The following is a 16,046-nucleotide window of genomic DNA, read 5'->3' as shown; positions in this document are numbered from 1 at the left end:
ACTTTGGCACCAGGGACAGATGTGATGTGAAGCTCTTAACCTTTCTGCAATCAGATGGAGGCAAGTCTGCACCTAGAAGCTTTGACAAGACATCCCAAGAGAGTGTAGTACACTTACAATTAATTTAATTAAGGGGAACATGTTGTATGCTGGGACTAGAAAGAAGGTTTTACTGATGAATAAGATTAAACTTTTTTTGATTAATTATTTTTAAAGAGTCATGGTCAGATGAAAAATCCAATAAAACTGTCCTTTCTACAGTTAATATATTAGTATTATACCCTAGAGAATTTTTAAAAATCTAGTTTACTTTTCACTAGTTATGCTACTTTTTTTAGTATTTGCATTTTACTCAGCTTGGCCAATAAAATAATGCAAATTAACTCTTTAGATTTCATGATATAGCTCATTCTTTGCAGCATTTTGGTTACAATATTTTGTTAAGTGTTTTAATGGGACCTTGAAAATAATTTTATAATGTTTGTCTTAGGTTTGTTACAGCTTGTTTTACAAAACCTAAACATAAGGACAGATATGAAGAGTAAGCATCCCTCTTACATTTTAAAGAATGGAAGTTATTTTTATTAAAGACTTTATACACTAACAGGCACCAAATAAAATGTGATGTTTTTACAGTAGGATAGTTGTCTTATATAAACAAGTAGCATCCTATATATGGCAGAAGGAACATTATACTTACAGTGAGCTGTATATAATTAATTGAAGTTTTATCTGTAGAAACTACTGTATTTCTACTGCCTAACAGTACCATCACTGAAAATTTCCTCCCTTCATGCCTAGTTCTTTCAAAAAATCAGGGTTTAAAATGAAAAAAGCTTTAACGCCTTCTGTCCTCTTGGAGGAGCTGAAGCACATATAAGCTGTTGGAGCTCTATCCCCAGAAACAGAATTCACCCAAAAACTCTTGTGTGTAGGTCCTGCCTCTATAAAATCCCTCTCAGCTGCTGGAGCCGGAATCTTCCTCCTCAGTCACATCCTTCCCTTTTGTTGGTTTAGTAGCAGTTAATTTTTGACAGTATCAGTTGCAGCTCTGAACAATGCACCGTAGGAAAAATGCATCAGATACATCCCCAATACATTCCACCCAACAAACGCTGCACAACCACCCACCTTGCCGAAAATACGTTTTACGTGCGTAATGCATTGCACACACACATTTGCACAGATGAGAAATCCTTGGGAGAGAGAAAGGAGTAAAAATGCATTATCGTAACACAGACAAACGTGGGTTTCGTGCTACAGTCTTCTAGAACCCCAAATTCTTCATAAAAGAACATTCTGAAAGTGGGAACTGTCTCCAAAGACCTACCCCCGCCTTGCTGGAAAAGTTTTCCTGCCGATTTAACATGAACATCACAAACGTGGCAAGGCTCCGACCAGACGGACTTCAGCTGAGAGGCGTACACAGAGCGGGCTGCGAACTCCCCTCTTACATGCCTCCCATGTCCTCTGTGCTTCTTCAACCCAGCCCCTGACTCACTCATAGACAGAGACCTTGGGCCCATACATGCAGTAATTACAGGGCTAATTAATATATAATAAGTCATTAAAAATTCACCCCCCCCCCCGTTATGAATACAGGACAGAGATAGAAACCAGGTGCAAGAGCAACGCACGGGGGGAGGTGAGGGACGACCTGTTTTGCATAACCCCGCCCTTCGGGAAGAATTACGCGTCCCTCCTGCACGCTAGGCGGGGTGCCATGGCCAGGCAGGAGCATCGATTTGCATAGCAACGCCCCGCGTGAATAATTAACCAGACCCCTCCTGGTCCGCGCGGCTCATCTCCAGTGAGCGCGTGCGTCCCCGCTCGCGCAAGGGCGAGAGAGAGAGAGAGAGAGAGAGGGAGGGAGGCGTAGCTTGAGTTTCCTTCCTCACTCCCACCGAGACCTCCCCCTCCCCCTGCCCAAGCCGAGTGCGCGAGCCCAGAAGGGAGCCGGCGCTGGCTCGCGCGCGACTCGGGAGCGAGTTGGCTGCGCGGACGCGCGCCGGGCGGGCGCGAGGCCAGAGGCGCGAGGCGCAAAGGGGCTGCTGCTCCCTCCCTTGGGACACCGCGCGCGCGCGCCCGCCCGCCCCCTCGCGCTCTGCGGGGAGGGGATCCGGAGCCGTGGGGCGTTTTATATATATATATTTTTTGGGGGTGGGTGGGGGCTGAGGTAACCGCCGCGGTGGAGCGCGAGAGCCGCTGAGGGGCAAGAACAGCCACCCTGTCCCCGCCCCGGCAGGGACGGCTCCCGGGGGCCAGCGGGGATGTGGTGAGAGGGAGGCGCCCGGATCCGGAGGGCAGCCTCGCCTCGGAGCCCGCGCTCCGCCGCCCCAGGTAAGGGCAGCGACTCCTGAGGGGGAGGCGCTGGGGCCCGGCGGGGAGGAGAGGGGGGGGGGGGGGTTAGGCGGTGGGTGTCGATGGGAGGGGGGGGGGAGAGGTGTGTGGGGATCAGCGCTGGCGTCTCGGAGGCGGGAGGGGTGCGGGGTCTCGGCGGCGTAGCCATTGGGGGTGGGTGGGTGGGGGGGGTGTCGCGATATTTCGTGACAGATCGGGGTCTGTGTGGCGATAGTGGTATCGATGTGTGATTGGAAATCGCGTCAATCATCCCCTCCCCCCCCCACGGGAGGTGGGTGGGGTGGGGGGTTGGCGGTGCTCCCCGCGTCTTTGAGGGGGGCCGGCTCAGCGGCGCAGAGAGCCCGGCATGGGCATGGACCGAGCCTGGGTCAGTGAGGCTGGGTGGGGGGTGCATTGATCCCTGGGCTGAAAGTCTATCGACCAGCACCGCATTGTTCGCACCTATGGGAGTGACGCTGCCGGCGACCAGATCCATCCGTGAGCCATGTTCATGGGGGTGGGTAAATGGTACACACCCAGAGAGAGTTGTCGTAATAGGGACTGGTTCAAAAATACCTTTATAGTGTGGGATTGACAGCGAATTGATCACATGGGGGCTGGATCCCTTCTACCAATATCAAGAGGGACTGTCAATGGCATAGATATTGCACCTCTTGTATGGAGACTGGCTCAATATAATATAAGGACCGGTAGTACCAGGACTGTCAAATAGATGGCCACTGGATCAGTGACATCAATTTGTAATCAATAATATGAAGCTCACAATAATTTATGGTTAGTTATATATTTAAGTAGTGTAGTCAATGTTAGGCTAATAAGATGAATTTACTAAAATGGTATCAATAAAAACCATTTTTTTTTTCAATTAAAAGATCAAGTAAATGTCCTTAAAACAACAGATTGAATGGGCATAAGGTTGGTCTTAAATGATATACGTTTATTTTAAAGGCTAATGGGTTTAACTATAATGATACAATGAGACAAACCTCCCCTTAAGCAATGTGGAAAAATAAAGACAAAGGGGGAAAAAAGTGGCTGTCAGAACATGGTGTATTTTATTTCCAGAGACTTTGCTGCTGCAGAGAGAATTCACATGAAAGAAACACACACAAAAAAGCTGTTACTTGTGTGCTATGCAAGGAAAACAAGGGTTAAATATCTTCCCTTCCTACCCTTCCCATAGTGTGAATAAAGATTAAAAATATGGAGCAAATTGAAAAATACAGCAGAATTTTATTTATTACTGGTGTTCTTGGGTTGATTGTTGGAGGCTAAAATGTAAAAAGAAATGAGATATGAGACAGACAGTTTCTATTACATGTATGTTTTACCAGGGAAAGAGAGGGTCTCTCACCCATTTCTGAGTGGCAGTTCAGGAAGAAATGTAATATGGTAAGCCAGCTGTGAGGGAACTGTATGTTTGTGTCTTTTTACAAAGGTGAAAATAACTAGTATAAGGAAAATGAAACAAAATATGCTGACCAAATATTTTTGATCTGGTGGAGTTCAGTAATAGGAGCTGAAATGGTTAATTAATACTCTTTGGGAAGTGGAACATAGATTTGTGTCTGTTCAGTGTATTGTAGCAAGGATGAAAGTGGGTGAGGGGGAGAACAACAACATGGAAAGATGTCCATAGAATCCTGCTTGCAGCATTTCCCAGGTGGAGCTTGGAACGATGGATCTGAAGCACTAGCGTTCAGATGAAAAATGAAAGGAAAACCATAAACCTTCAAAAAAAAAAATCTCCTAATGTGAAAATGTAAAGACAAGCGAATAAAGTGAGTTCGTTTTGCCAAGAACATCTGTTTTTAAGAGAATTCCTAGTTATATCCACACTTGAATTTCTTACTGGAGTGACAGACACCATACCACTGTGTGTGTGTGTGTGTTTAAAATGAAATGTCAGATTTATAGGCAAGTCAATTATAAAGCTATTTTATATTGGCTGTTGTGGTTTGGTGTAATCAGAATCCCAATATATGGCAAATCTTGGACTTGTGAATGAGGGTTTCTGGAAAAAGTGGAGTGGTAATGCCTGAGTAACGGGTCCTTGAGCTATCTTATTTGCTGTAGGTAGGGTATCTTGGGGAGTGGTGACTAGCACACTATGCAGTACTCTACTCTTTATTGCTGCTCCTAAAAGAGCCTCAGTAAATAGTACTGCATTTGCTTCTCTTACTACCAGACACCAAAGGCAACATATACACAAGAAGCTATACACACTCCCAAAACTTGCCATCCACATTCCACGTAGAGCTCAGAGGAGTGCTGTATGTAGCTTGCTCTGATTTAGGGTATGTGCAAGGAAGGTTAGAATTTTGCCCGTAAAAATTTAATTTATTATTACTACTTGCCTGTACAATGCTATATATGATAGTGAAGTTGAATTAATATAGTGCCTAGAAAATAAATTCAATACCTTTTGTGATTGCTTGGCTTTCCCTCTATAGCCGTTCCTATCTGCCTTTTTGCCTTCCATATTTTGCATTTGCTACCACTAGAACTCATGACGTTGTCTTTTGAAGTGATTGTTGTACTGTGAACCAGGTTACAGTGGATCTCATATTTCTGTAAATGATTATTAAACACATCCAATTAGAGCCTTTTAAAGTTTCAGATTACTAGGAAATAAGTGTGTATAGCTTTTGAATAATGAGCTATACACATTACTATGCCTAACGGTCCATCAATATGTCCACTATATTCAATGAAGTTTTTCTAAAGTAAGGTCTCTATTCTGCAAACACTTACAAACATACTTAATGTTGTGCATGCAAGTGTGTCCACTGAAGTCAAGGGGACAACTTGTGTGTTTAAAGCAGCAGTTTTCCCCCTTTGGTTCGTGGACCCCTGGGGGTCTGCAGACTATGTCTAAGATTTCCAAAGGGGTCTGCATGTGCATTTGAAATTTTTTAGGGGTCTGCAAATGAAAAAAAGTTGAAAACCACTGGTTTAAAGTTAAGCTTGTGCATAAGATTATGCAGGATTGGATCCTAAGTGAACAATAAAAACATGCTCCATGTGGAATATTGTTGTGCTCACCATAAGTCTACTTCAGCAGCTAACTTTTTAGTTTTAAATAACTTTGGGTCTTCTGCAGAATCCTGTGTCTTCAGATCCTTCTTTGTGTGCCTATTATTTAAATAGTTTTGTTTCATTTGTGTAGACTTACTCATTTTTTAAATTTTAGAGTATTTTCTATATTGGTGACAATAATAACATTTTTATGTCATTTAAAATAGAAACAATGGGGAAAAAATTCCTTTCATGTGACCTGCAATAAAAGAATAATGTTTCTGCCTTCTTTTATTTCTTTATACAGTGTAATGAAAGCCTGATTTTTTTTTAAGTTGTCTATATTCCTGCTTACGATTTTTATTAGAAAAAGCAGGTCTTGAATTCCCTGTTTTGCTTTCTTGAGGAACAGGAGAACTAGTGGTTAGTTGATGAGTAAGTAAGCTTCCTATCTAGTTCTCTAGTCTAGTTTTTTTTTTTTTTAAATCAGCCACCTGCTTTTAAATCTCTCAAATGTACCTTTTCTGTTTTTTGTTATACATCATAACAAAGCAGAAAAGGGTGTAAATGTTTTTTTTCTTTTGCAAAACAGGTTTTGGGTTTAAATTTTCAGAGTAATACAGGAGGAGTTAACTGTATGACTTCTATTAACAGCAATGAGAGCTGAGTGGTGAAATCCATTTCTAAAGCTTTGAAAATGTATCCTACAGTATCGCCTTAATGGGTGCGGTAACTGCCTTTCCATAACAGTGTGTATTGCTTATGCTCAGTGCAGGGCCGGCTCCAGGCACCAGCGCTCCAAGAGTGTGCGTGGGGCGGCATTCTGCGGGGAGCGGCGTGCCGGTCGTCGTGAGGGCGGCAGTCAGGCTGTCTTCGGCGGCATGCTTGCGGGAGGTCCGTCGGTCCCGTGGTTTCGGTGGCAATTCGGCGGCGGGTACGCCGAAGGCATGGGACCTCCCACAGGCGTGCCGCTGAATCCACGTTACCAGCAGACCTCCCGCAGGCGCGCCGCCGAAAGCCGTGCTTGGGGCGGCAAAATACATAGAGCCGCCCCTGGCTCAGTGTAGTATCCGGAATACTCAAACTCCACAGTGTCCGGAATACTCAAACTCCACTGATACAATGGTTTATAACCATTATGATAAAATTTATCATTATTCCTGAGATTGTGTCCCACCATCTTTTGATGTTTTTATTTAAAAAAAAAAAAAAAAGAATGTACAGAAACTTCTTTGTAAGTGCTATTTAAGGGTCTAAGAACAACATAGTCATGCATGGCCAGGTGTTAAATCACTGAAGTCAGTGGGAGTAAGATTGAGCCCACAGAGCTAGGTTCTGTCTTTTGCAAATTATTAGGCCTTCATCTTGCAAACACAGAAATGCTTAACTTCACATGTGTGTAGACTCACTGAAGTCAATATGTAAAATTAACTACCTATGTAAATGTTTGCTGGATTGGGGCCTTATAAAATAGATTGTGAAGCTGTAGCATATTATGAACTTGTTAGAGCTTGTTTAAAAAAGTTTATAAAATATCGCATCATATGGAGTTGTCCTAGTCTTTTCCTTTTGTGATCTTCTAATAAAATTTGTTTTATTTTTTTTGTAAAAAAATCAGCTACTTTAAATATTAAATATACATTAGATTCATTTGAAGGAAGTGGGAGAAATGAGAGGACCCAGGTGCCTGTGCAGAACCCAATTGAATTCAGTGGGACTCCATGTGTGTGCATTCTTACACAATGATCTGATTTCAGGACCAGGATCGTATGTCTCAGTTTTGTTGATTACTCTTGGGGGTCTTCTATGCCAAAAAATAAAATATTCTGTGCACAATATTTTAAAATTCTGCATATTTTATTTGTCAAAATAACACAACATACCAATGCAAGATTCAATTATTTTGGTAATGTATTTCAAAATACCTGTCAGCAAGTATGTCTGTAACAATAGGGACAACAAAAAAATTCAGGAAATGTTTTTTGACAAATAGATGCCTTACTAGTCCTATTACTACAGAACTTTGAGTAATAATTCATTTAAACTACAATACAGAAATGTATTTCCTGCACTCCCCAGAAGCAGTGCAAAGGCTTGGGGGAATCAGGTATAATGGAGGAGCTGAGGAAAAGGGAAGTAATTGCTGTGAAGGAGCCTGGGTGTGAACTTTGAGGGTTATTGGGTGTGGGTGGCAGAAGTATGGAACAGCTTTTTTGTGTGTGGGGGGGATTGTTACGGAGCCTCTCCCATGCAGACCTTGGCTGACCCCTAGCCTCTCCCTCTTTCATTCAGTCAGGGACATCTGCCCCTATCCCCATGTGTTCCTGCACCCCCACTCAACCACCTCCTCCCCCGTCCCCATTGGTCGCTGTACCCCCACTCAGCCACACCTTCTCCTCTGTCCCCATGTGCCCCGCCCCAGTCTGTCCCCCCCACACTAGCCCTTTGAACCCCAGTCTATGACCCCCAGCAGCCTCATGTGCCCTACGTTGTCCCTCCATTTATATCCCATGCCACATCCTCTGGCCTCCTGGGCAGGGTGCTGTGAGGAACGCAGCCTCTTCTCTTCCCTATCCACAGCTGGGACTACTTCCACCCAGGAATGGCTGCTCTCTGTTCTGGTGCCACAGCAGCCCCTGGTGGGTGAAAGGGGCATAACTGCAGCATTTCTCTAGCTGAATGTATTTTCTGCGGAGAAAAAAATATTTCTGTGCAGGACATGAACTCTGCGCATGTGCAGTAGTACAGAATTCCCCCAGGAGTAATTGGTTCATAAGCCAGAGGAGAATCCAACTTGCTCTTCTAGAGCTATATTAGATATATAATTCTAATGGAAGAACAAAGCTGGTTTCAGTGGGTTTTGTGACAAATTTCTGTGTGTTAAAGCGATACTCTGAAGTTATTTTTTTAAATAAAGAAATCTTTAATTTTTTAAAACTCTTGTTTGCAATACCCTTTTAGAAGACTTACAGTTTAAAATACTTCACTAGCTACTTTGGCTTTCTATTTGGCCAGCATTTATTATTGCATGTTTCTAATACAGCTTGAAATAAACATGTTTCTTTTTATGTTGGTAGACAAACAAGCACCTAACCTGAGTACAGTGTGTTTTTGAAATCAAATTTTAATTTATAAATCTTTAAGAAAACAGACTGCATAGTCTTGCACACTCTCATCAATAATGGTATAAAAATAAAATAAATACCTCTAACTTGGAAACCACTTGGTTTTTGTGCCACATTTGAGAGAGTGCATAATTTCAGTGGAATCAATATTCCACTCATAAGAATATATTTGACTACTATAGATTGAGCAGAATGTATTGGTTTTGTTTATGCTCTACATAAAGCAAGTCTTTGTTTAAAACCCACCACCACAGTAAGACATTTGATATAAAAAAAGATATTTTGGCTCTTGAAGACAGAGAGGCTGTATTTTGGCCCTTACACATTTGACAGTGCCTCCCCTCCTTCCTCTCTTTCCCCGCTACTTGTTAGCAAGGCTCTGAAAATTCAGAAGCATCATTTACCAAATAAGCAGCAACCGCAAGCAGTGACCCGTAGGTCCTGGTCTTGCCTAGATGTACGCACCTACGTAACTTTCAAGCACATGAGTAATCCTGTTGAGTTCAATGGGACTACTCATGTGCATATAGTTATGCACATGCCTGCATCTTGGGACCTTAGTTCTGAATAGGAATGGTATTGTGTGAGCTAATGGCTGGGGAATTATGTAAGTAGTATACTTTCTCAAATTGATAGAAGTAATGAAAAAATATGAGATGAATCATGCTTGTTGACGTTCCGTTATTACTATCCAGTTGTTGTCACTTAGTCACTGTTTATGGGACGAACACATTTTTGGCTGAAAGATTGTGGTTTAGAGTAGACTAGTGGTATTGTGGTGTCAGGGCTGAAGTTAAAATTGAGAGTCAATGTTGAATTGAAAGGGCGTTTTATAGTACAATCCTATATTCATAATTTCTAAGATTCGGAGTAATTTGTTACACACTGCTATTCTGTTCATTTTTAATAAGGAATAATTAGATAAAATGGCATAAATCCAAAATGAGGGTCCAATCCTAGAAGCCCTGGTTTATGTGAATAATCCTTATTTTGCCCAACAAGTAGTCCCATTGTTGTAAACTAATTTCACATAAACTATCAAAGAACCATTTGATTAGGATTTTTGATTACACTATGATGGGCCATTAAAGCTAGCTATATTAGCTCTTTCTGTTGATGCCACTTTATAACTGCAGGGGCAAACAAATAATGTGTATCTTCTATTGGAATTGTCCTCCAAGTGAGTGGAAGGGTGGAGCCAAACTCCCTTCCTGCTCTATCTTCAAGTTCTGTAGGGCTGAAAGGAGGAATAGGAGTAGCATCCTAAGTCTGTGGACTCTCCCCCCAGTGGAAGACAGATTTATGAAAACTCTGTGAAGTGAACTTTATGGAGTATTTCTTCCTCCCAGATTGCCTTCCCCAAATGTTTCTGTGAAAGGGGGCAGTATGGTCCTCAGTCATTAGTGAAAATTAGTGAGTTTCTGTTGCACTTCTGCAACTTCAGCGTTGCTGTGAAGTTTTTATGTTGAGGCATATAGCTTACTCAAAGCATTCTGGTGAATGGTTGGTCAAAAGAATCTGTCATGTTTATCCGTAGAAGAAGAGAGGCCCAGGCTTCTGCTGCAGTGTGGGTGAGCTGCACAGATACTCCAGCCTGTAGAGGTCTAGGGACCTGGAACTAGGAGAAGACAAAAGGAGTTTTCTCCAATAGCTCAGAGCAGGATCACAGAAAAAATCCTTGTAGAATTTCAAGGACAAAAAGTGTTACTTTTTAAAACTGAACTTCAGTATATTGTGAGAGGGATGCTTCAGACCACAGAAACTCCCTGTACACAGCCGGGTTAATCGCAGTGAAAGAAGTGCAGAGACAATGGTAAGTTAAAAATCACAGCTGTTTTTCCCCCCCGTCCCCCTCTCCCCAATTGTGGAACAACTTGGGCTGCCAGTTCAATGTTTTCAGGCAGCCTTTTACATTATTGAGTGGTTTCAGAGTGGTGTAGTTACAGGGATTGCATTATAAGATTATTATTTTTAACAAACAGGAATGCCTGAGCAAAAATGTGTACCTTTCCAGTAAAAATTGACTTTTAAATCCCCTTTTTACTGTTTGCATTTCCCAGTCTCTATTTTCAATTCCACATGGGGGAGGGTGTGGGGACGCCAAGGTGCTGGCATACATCTGCCATTGGTGGATGGATACACGTTGCTACCCAGGGCTTGTAATAACTTTTGCATTGGTTCATAGAACAGAAGTCCTTCCCGCTCCTATATTAATAAACATTAAATTGGAGCCAGAAACTTACCAGACTCTGGGGCAGCTTCTGCCTTTTCCATTTTTGCTGCTATTTCCACAGTGAGCCATTCCTCAGGGGTGGCATCCAAAAGCTCCTCTGAGTACAGCCTCAGGACATGCTGTAGTTGCTTCTCTGCAACCAGAGTCATAGAATCATCATCATGCCAAACCAGCTTGATTTCCTTCTTCGACAAGGTAACTGATTTGGTGGATGGGGGAATGCGGTGGATATAATATACCTGAATTTCAGCAATGCTTTTGACACAGTCCCACATGACATTCTGGAGAAATGCAGGCTCGACGGAACTATCATTAAGTGAATACACAATTAGTTAAACAACTGTAAACAAAGAGTAACTATTACTGGAATGATGTCGGATTGAAGGGAAGTCTCAAGAGGGGTTCCGCAGGGATCTGTTCTCAGTGTGGTGGTGGTGAACATAGAATTACAGAACTGGAAGGGACCTCGAGAGGTCATCTAGTCCAGTCCCCTGCACTCATGGCAGGACTAATTATCTAGACCATTCCTTACAGGTGTTTGTCTAACCTGCTCTTAAAAGTCTCCAATGATGGAGATTCCACAACTTCCCTAGGCAATTTATTTCAGTGCTTAACCACCCCGACAGGGAAGTTTTTCCTAATGTTCAACCTAAACCTCCCTTGCTGCAATTTAAGCCCATTGCTTCTTGTCCTATAAGAGGTTAAGAAAAACAATTTTTCTTCTTCCTCCTTGTTACAACCTTTTACATACTTGAAAACCTTTATCACGTCCCCTGTCAGTCTTCTCTTTTGCAGACTAAACAAACCCAATTTTTTCAATCTTCCCTCATAGGTCATGTTTTCTACACCTTTAATCATTTTTGTTGCTCTTCTCTGGACTCTCTCCAATTTGTCTAAATCCTTCCTGAAATGTGGCGCCCAGAACTGGACACAATATTCCTAGTTGAGGCCTAATCAGTGTAGAGTAGAACGGAAGAATTACTTGTCATGTCTTGCTCACAACACTCCTGCCAATACATCCCAGGATGATGTTCGCATTTTTTGCAACAGCATTACACTACTGACTCATATTTAGCTTGTAGTCCACTATGACCCTCTCCCCCCCAGATCTCTTTTCGCAGTACTCCTTCCTAGGTAGTCATTTCCCATTTTGTATGTGTGCAACTGATTGTTCCTTCCTAAGTGGAGTACTTTGCATTTGTCCTTTATTTACTTCAGACCATTTCTCCAGTTTGTCCAGATCATTTTGAATTTTAATCCTATCCTCCAAAGCACTTGCAACCCCTCCCAGCTTAGTATCGTCCGCAAACTTTATACGTGTACTCTGTATGCCATTATCTAAATCATTGATGAAGATATTGAACAGAACTGGACCCAGAACTGATCCCTGAGGGACCCCACTTGTTATGCTCTTCCAGCATGACTGTGAACCACTGCTAACTACTCTCTGGGAGTGGTTTTCCAACCAGTTTTGCACCCACCTTATAGTAGCTCTATCTAGGTTGAATTTCCCTAGTTTATTTATGAGACGGTCATGCGAGACAGTATCAGAAGCTTTACTAAAGTCAAGATATACCACGTCTACCACTTTCCCCCTGTCCACATGCTTGTTACCCTGTCAAAGAAAGCTATCGGATTAGTTTGACATGATTTGTTTTTGACAAATCCATGCTGACTGTTACTTATCACCTTATTATCTTCTAGATGTTGGCAAATTGATTGCTTAATTATTTGCTCCATTATCTTTGTGGGTACACAAGCTTAGCTGAATGGTCTGTAATTCCCTGGGTTGTCCTTATTTCCCTTTTTATAAATGGGCACTATATTTGCCCTTTTCCAGTCTTCTGGAATCTCTCCATTCTTCCTTGACTTCTCAAAGATAGTTGCTAATGGCTCAGATATCTCCTCAGTCAGCTCCTTGAGTGTTCTAGGATGCATTTCATCAGGCCCTGGTGATTTGAAGACATCTAATTTGTCCAAGGAATTTTTAACTTGTTCTTTCTCTATTTTAGCCTCTTCTGAGCCTACCTCATATTCGCTGGCATTCACTATGTTAGATGTCCAACTTTCTTGGTGAAAACCGAAACAAAGAAGTAATTAAGCACCTCTGCCATTTCCACATTTTCTGTTGTTATTCTCTCCCCCTCCCCCATTGAGTAATGGGCCTAACCTGTCCTCGGTCTTCCTCTTGCTTCTAAGAATGTTTTCTTGTTACCCTTTATGTCTCTGTCTAGTTTGATCTCGCTTTGTGCCTTGGCCTTTCTAATTTTGTCGCTACATATTTGTGGTGTTTGTTTTTATTCATCCTTTGTAATTTGACCTAGTTTCCACTCTTTGTGGGACTCTTTTTTTGATTTTTAGATAATTGAAGATCTCTTGGTTAAGTCAGGGTGGTCTCTTGCCATACTTCCTATCTTTCCTACGCAGTGGGATAGTTTCCTCTTGTGCCCTTAATAATGTCTCCTTGAAAAACTGCCAACTGTCTTCTGTTGTTTTTCCCCTTAGACTTGCTTCCCATGGGATCTTACCTACCAGCTCCCTGAGTTTGCTAAAGTCTCTCTTCTTGAAATCCATTGTCTTTATTTTGCTGTTCTCCCTCCTGCCATTCCTTTGAACCATGAACTCTATAATTTCATGATCACTTTCACCTAAGCTGCCTTCCACTTTAAATTCTCAGCCAGTTCCTCCCTATTTGTCAATATCAAATCTAGAACAGCCTCTCCCCTGGTAGTTGTCTCCACCTTCCGAAATAAAAAATTGTCTCCAATACATTCCAAGAACTTGTTGGATAATCTGTGCCCTGCTGTGTTGTTTTCCCAGCAGATGTCTGGAAGTCCCCCATCACCACCAAGTCCTGTGCTTTGGATGATTTTGTTAGCTGTTTAAAAAAAGCGTCATCCACCTTGTGAAAGTAGAATGAATTATATTGTAAAAATAGAATGGATTAAAGAAATGCTGTATGTTCCTTTAAGCAGGAATAAGGAATGTTGAAATATAGTTGTCAGGAAGAGAAACATTAAGGTATGAAACAATGGGTCCACTTAAGCTAATGGTGGAACATTAACAGGAGATTGGTAATAGTTAGTAAGGAAATAAGATATGTATGTCTAGCCCCAGGTAAACTTATCAGTTCTGCTTCCTTTTGTTATCTTGTTAAGTTCGCTCCCTTTTCTCTGTATATATAAGATAGTTTGAGTCTTGCATGGTGCTCACATTATTTGGGTGTATTAGCAGAGCGCTTTGCTAATAAACAAAGTGATCTGACAAATTGTGAGTCCTGAGTCTGACTTTGACAACCTCTTCTTCCTGGTTAGCTGGTCTGTAGTAGACCCCTGCCATGACATCACCCTTGTTTTTTACCCCTTTTATCCTTACCCAGAGACTTTCAACAAGTCTGTCTCCTATTTCCATCTCAATCAAAGTTCAAGTGTATACATTTTTAATATATAAGGCAACACTTCCTCCCTTTTTTCCCTGCCGGTCTTTTCTGAGCAAGCTGTACCCTTCTTTATCAACATTCCAGTCATGTGTATTATCCAACCAGGTCTCTGTGATGCCAGCTACGTCATAGTTATGTTTATTGACTAGCATTTCAAATTCTTCCTGCTTATTCCCCCTACTTCTTGCATTACTATACAGACATCTAAGATACTGATTTGATTCCCCCGCCCCCCAGTTCTGTCTTGTCTCTCCTTTATCTCTGCTATAACACCCATGCTCCCTCCAAATTCCAAACCTTCTCCCAGGTTTCCATGTTCTTGACCTACCTGTGGGCTTTGGTCACCTGCCCCCTTTGAAACTAGTTTAAAGCTTTCCTCACTAGATTAGTCAGTCTGTATCCAAATATGCTCTTCCCCTTCCTTGATAGGTGGACCCCATCTCTGCTTAGCAGTCCTTCTTCCTGGAACAGCATTCCATGGTTAAGGAAGCTGAAGCCCTCCTGGCGACACCATCGTTGCAGCCAGGCATTCACCTCCAGAAATTGATTAAATGACTTGGATGTAGATATAGAAAATATACTTATCAAGTTTGCAGATGGCCCCAAGCTTGGGGGGTGGGGGAGGGGAGAGGGGGGATTGCCAATACTTTGGAGGGTAGAGCTAAAATTCAGAGGGATCTTGATAAATTGGAGAACTGGGTTACAGACAACAAAATGAAATTCAGCAAAGACAAATGAAAGGTGCCACACTTAGGGAAATAAAACCAAATGCACAAATGCAGAATGGGGGAAAACTGGCTTGGAAGAAGCACTGCTGAGAAGGATCTGGGAGTTGTGGTAGATCACAACCTCAATATGAGTCATCAATGCGATGCTGTTGCAAAAAAAGCAAATGCAGTTTTAGGTTGCATTAACAGAGGCATAGAATGCAAGTCACGGGAGGTGATAGAACTGCTCTACTCGGCACTAGTTAGGCCTCAGCTGGAGTAGTGTGTCCAATTTTGGTCACCAATGTATAGAAAGGATGTAGAAAAACTGGAAAGGATCCAGAGGCGAGCAACAAAGATGATCAAAGGGCTGGAATGCAAGCCATATGAGCAAAGGCTGAAGGAAATGGGTATGTTTAGTTTGGAAAAGAGGAGAGTAAGGGGGGATATGATAGCGGTCTTCAGATACTTGAAAGTCTGCCATAAAAAAGATGGAAAAAAGATATTCTCTTTTGCCACAGAGGGCAGGACAAGAAGCAGTGGGTTCAAACTACAGCATAGGAGATTTAGATTAAATCTCAGGGAAAAACTTCCTAACTGTAAGAACAGTAGGACAGTGGAACATAGGTAGTTGTGGAAGCTTCTTCATTGGAGGTTTTCAAAAGGAGGCTGGATAGCCATCTACCTTGGATGGTTTAGACACAACAGATCCTGCATCTTGGCAGGGGCTTAGACTAGATGACCCTTGTGGTCCCGTCTAACCTTATGACTTTGTGAAAAATGAACAGCTGCCATATGAGGAGAGATTCAAAAGACTGGGACTGTTCAGCTTGGAAAAGAGACGACTAAGAGGGATATGATAGAGGTCTACAAAATCATGACAGGTGTGGAGAAGTGAATAAGGCTGTGTTATTTACCCCTTCACGTAACACAAGGATTGGGGTCACCTCATGAAATTAATAGGCAGCACGTTTAAAATGAACAAAAAGAATTACTTCTTCACACAATGCCTCGTCTGCCTGTGGAACTTGTTGTCAGAGGATGCTGTGAAGGCCAAAAGTATAACTAGGTTAAAAAAAAAATTCATGGAGCATAGGCGCGTCAATGGCTGTTAGCCAAGATGGTCAGGGATGCAACCCCATGCTCTGGTTGTCCCTTAGCCT

At 42.3% G+C, this 16,046-nt stretch overlaps 2 protein-coding genes across 2 annotated transcripts in view; one reads left to right on the top strand and one right to left on the bottom strand.

The window, feature by feature from the left end:
- MARCHF10 (membrane associated ring-CH-type finger 10) overlaps window positions 1–16,046 on the bottom strand; it is a 156,030-nt gene that overhangs the window by 119,236 nt on the left and 20,748 nt on the right. The window lies entirely within an intron of this gene.
- Window positions 2,188–16,046, top strand: part of TANC2 (tetratricopeptide repeat, ankyrin repeat and coiled-coil containing 2) — a 585,366-nt gene continuing 571,507 nt past the window's right edge. Inside the window, exon 1 of the mRNA XM_024201203.2 lies at window positions 2,188–2,340. The gene's annotated coding sequence lies outside the window, so the exon portion shown is untranslated. The remainder of the gene's footprint in view (window positions 2,341–16,046) is intronic.

This window comes from Terrapene carolina, unplaced genomic scaffold, assembly GCF_002925995.2.
Source record: "Terrapene carolina triunguis isolate 2854851 unplaced genomic scaffold, T_m_triunguis-2.0 Scaffold193, whole genome shotgun sequence".
Taxonomy (NCBI): Eukaryota; Metazoa; Chordata; order Testudines; family Emydidae; genus Terrapene; species Terrapene triunguis.
The sequence above is the reverse complement of the archived record's forward strand: the minus strand, read 5'-3'. Positions and strand labels throughout refer to the sequence as shown.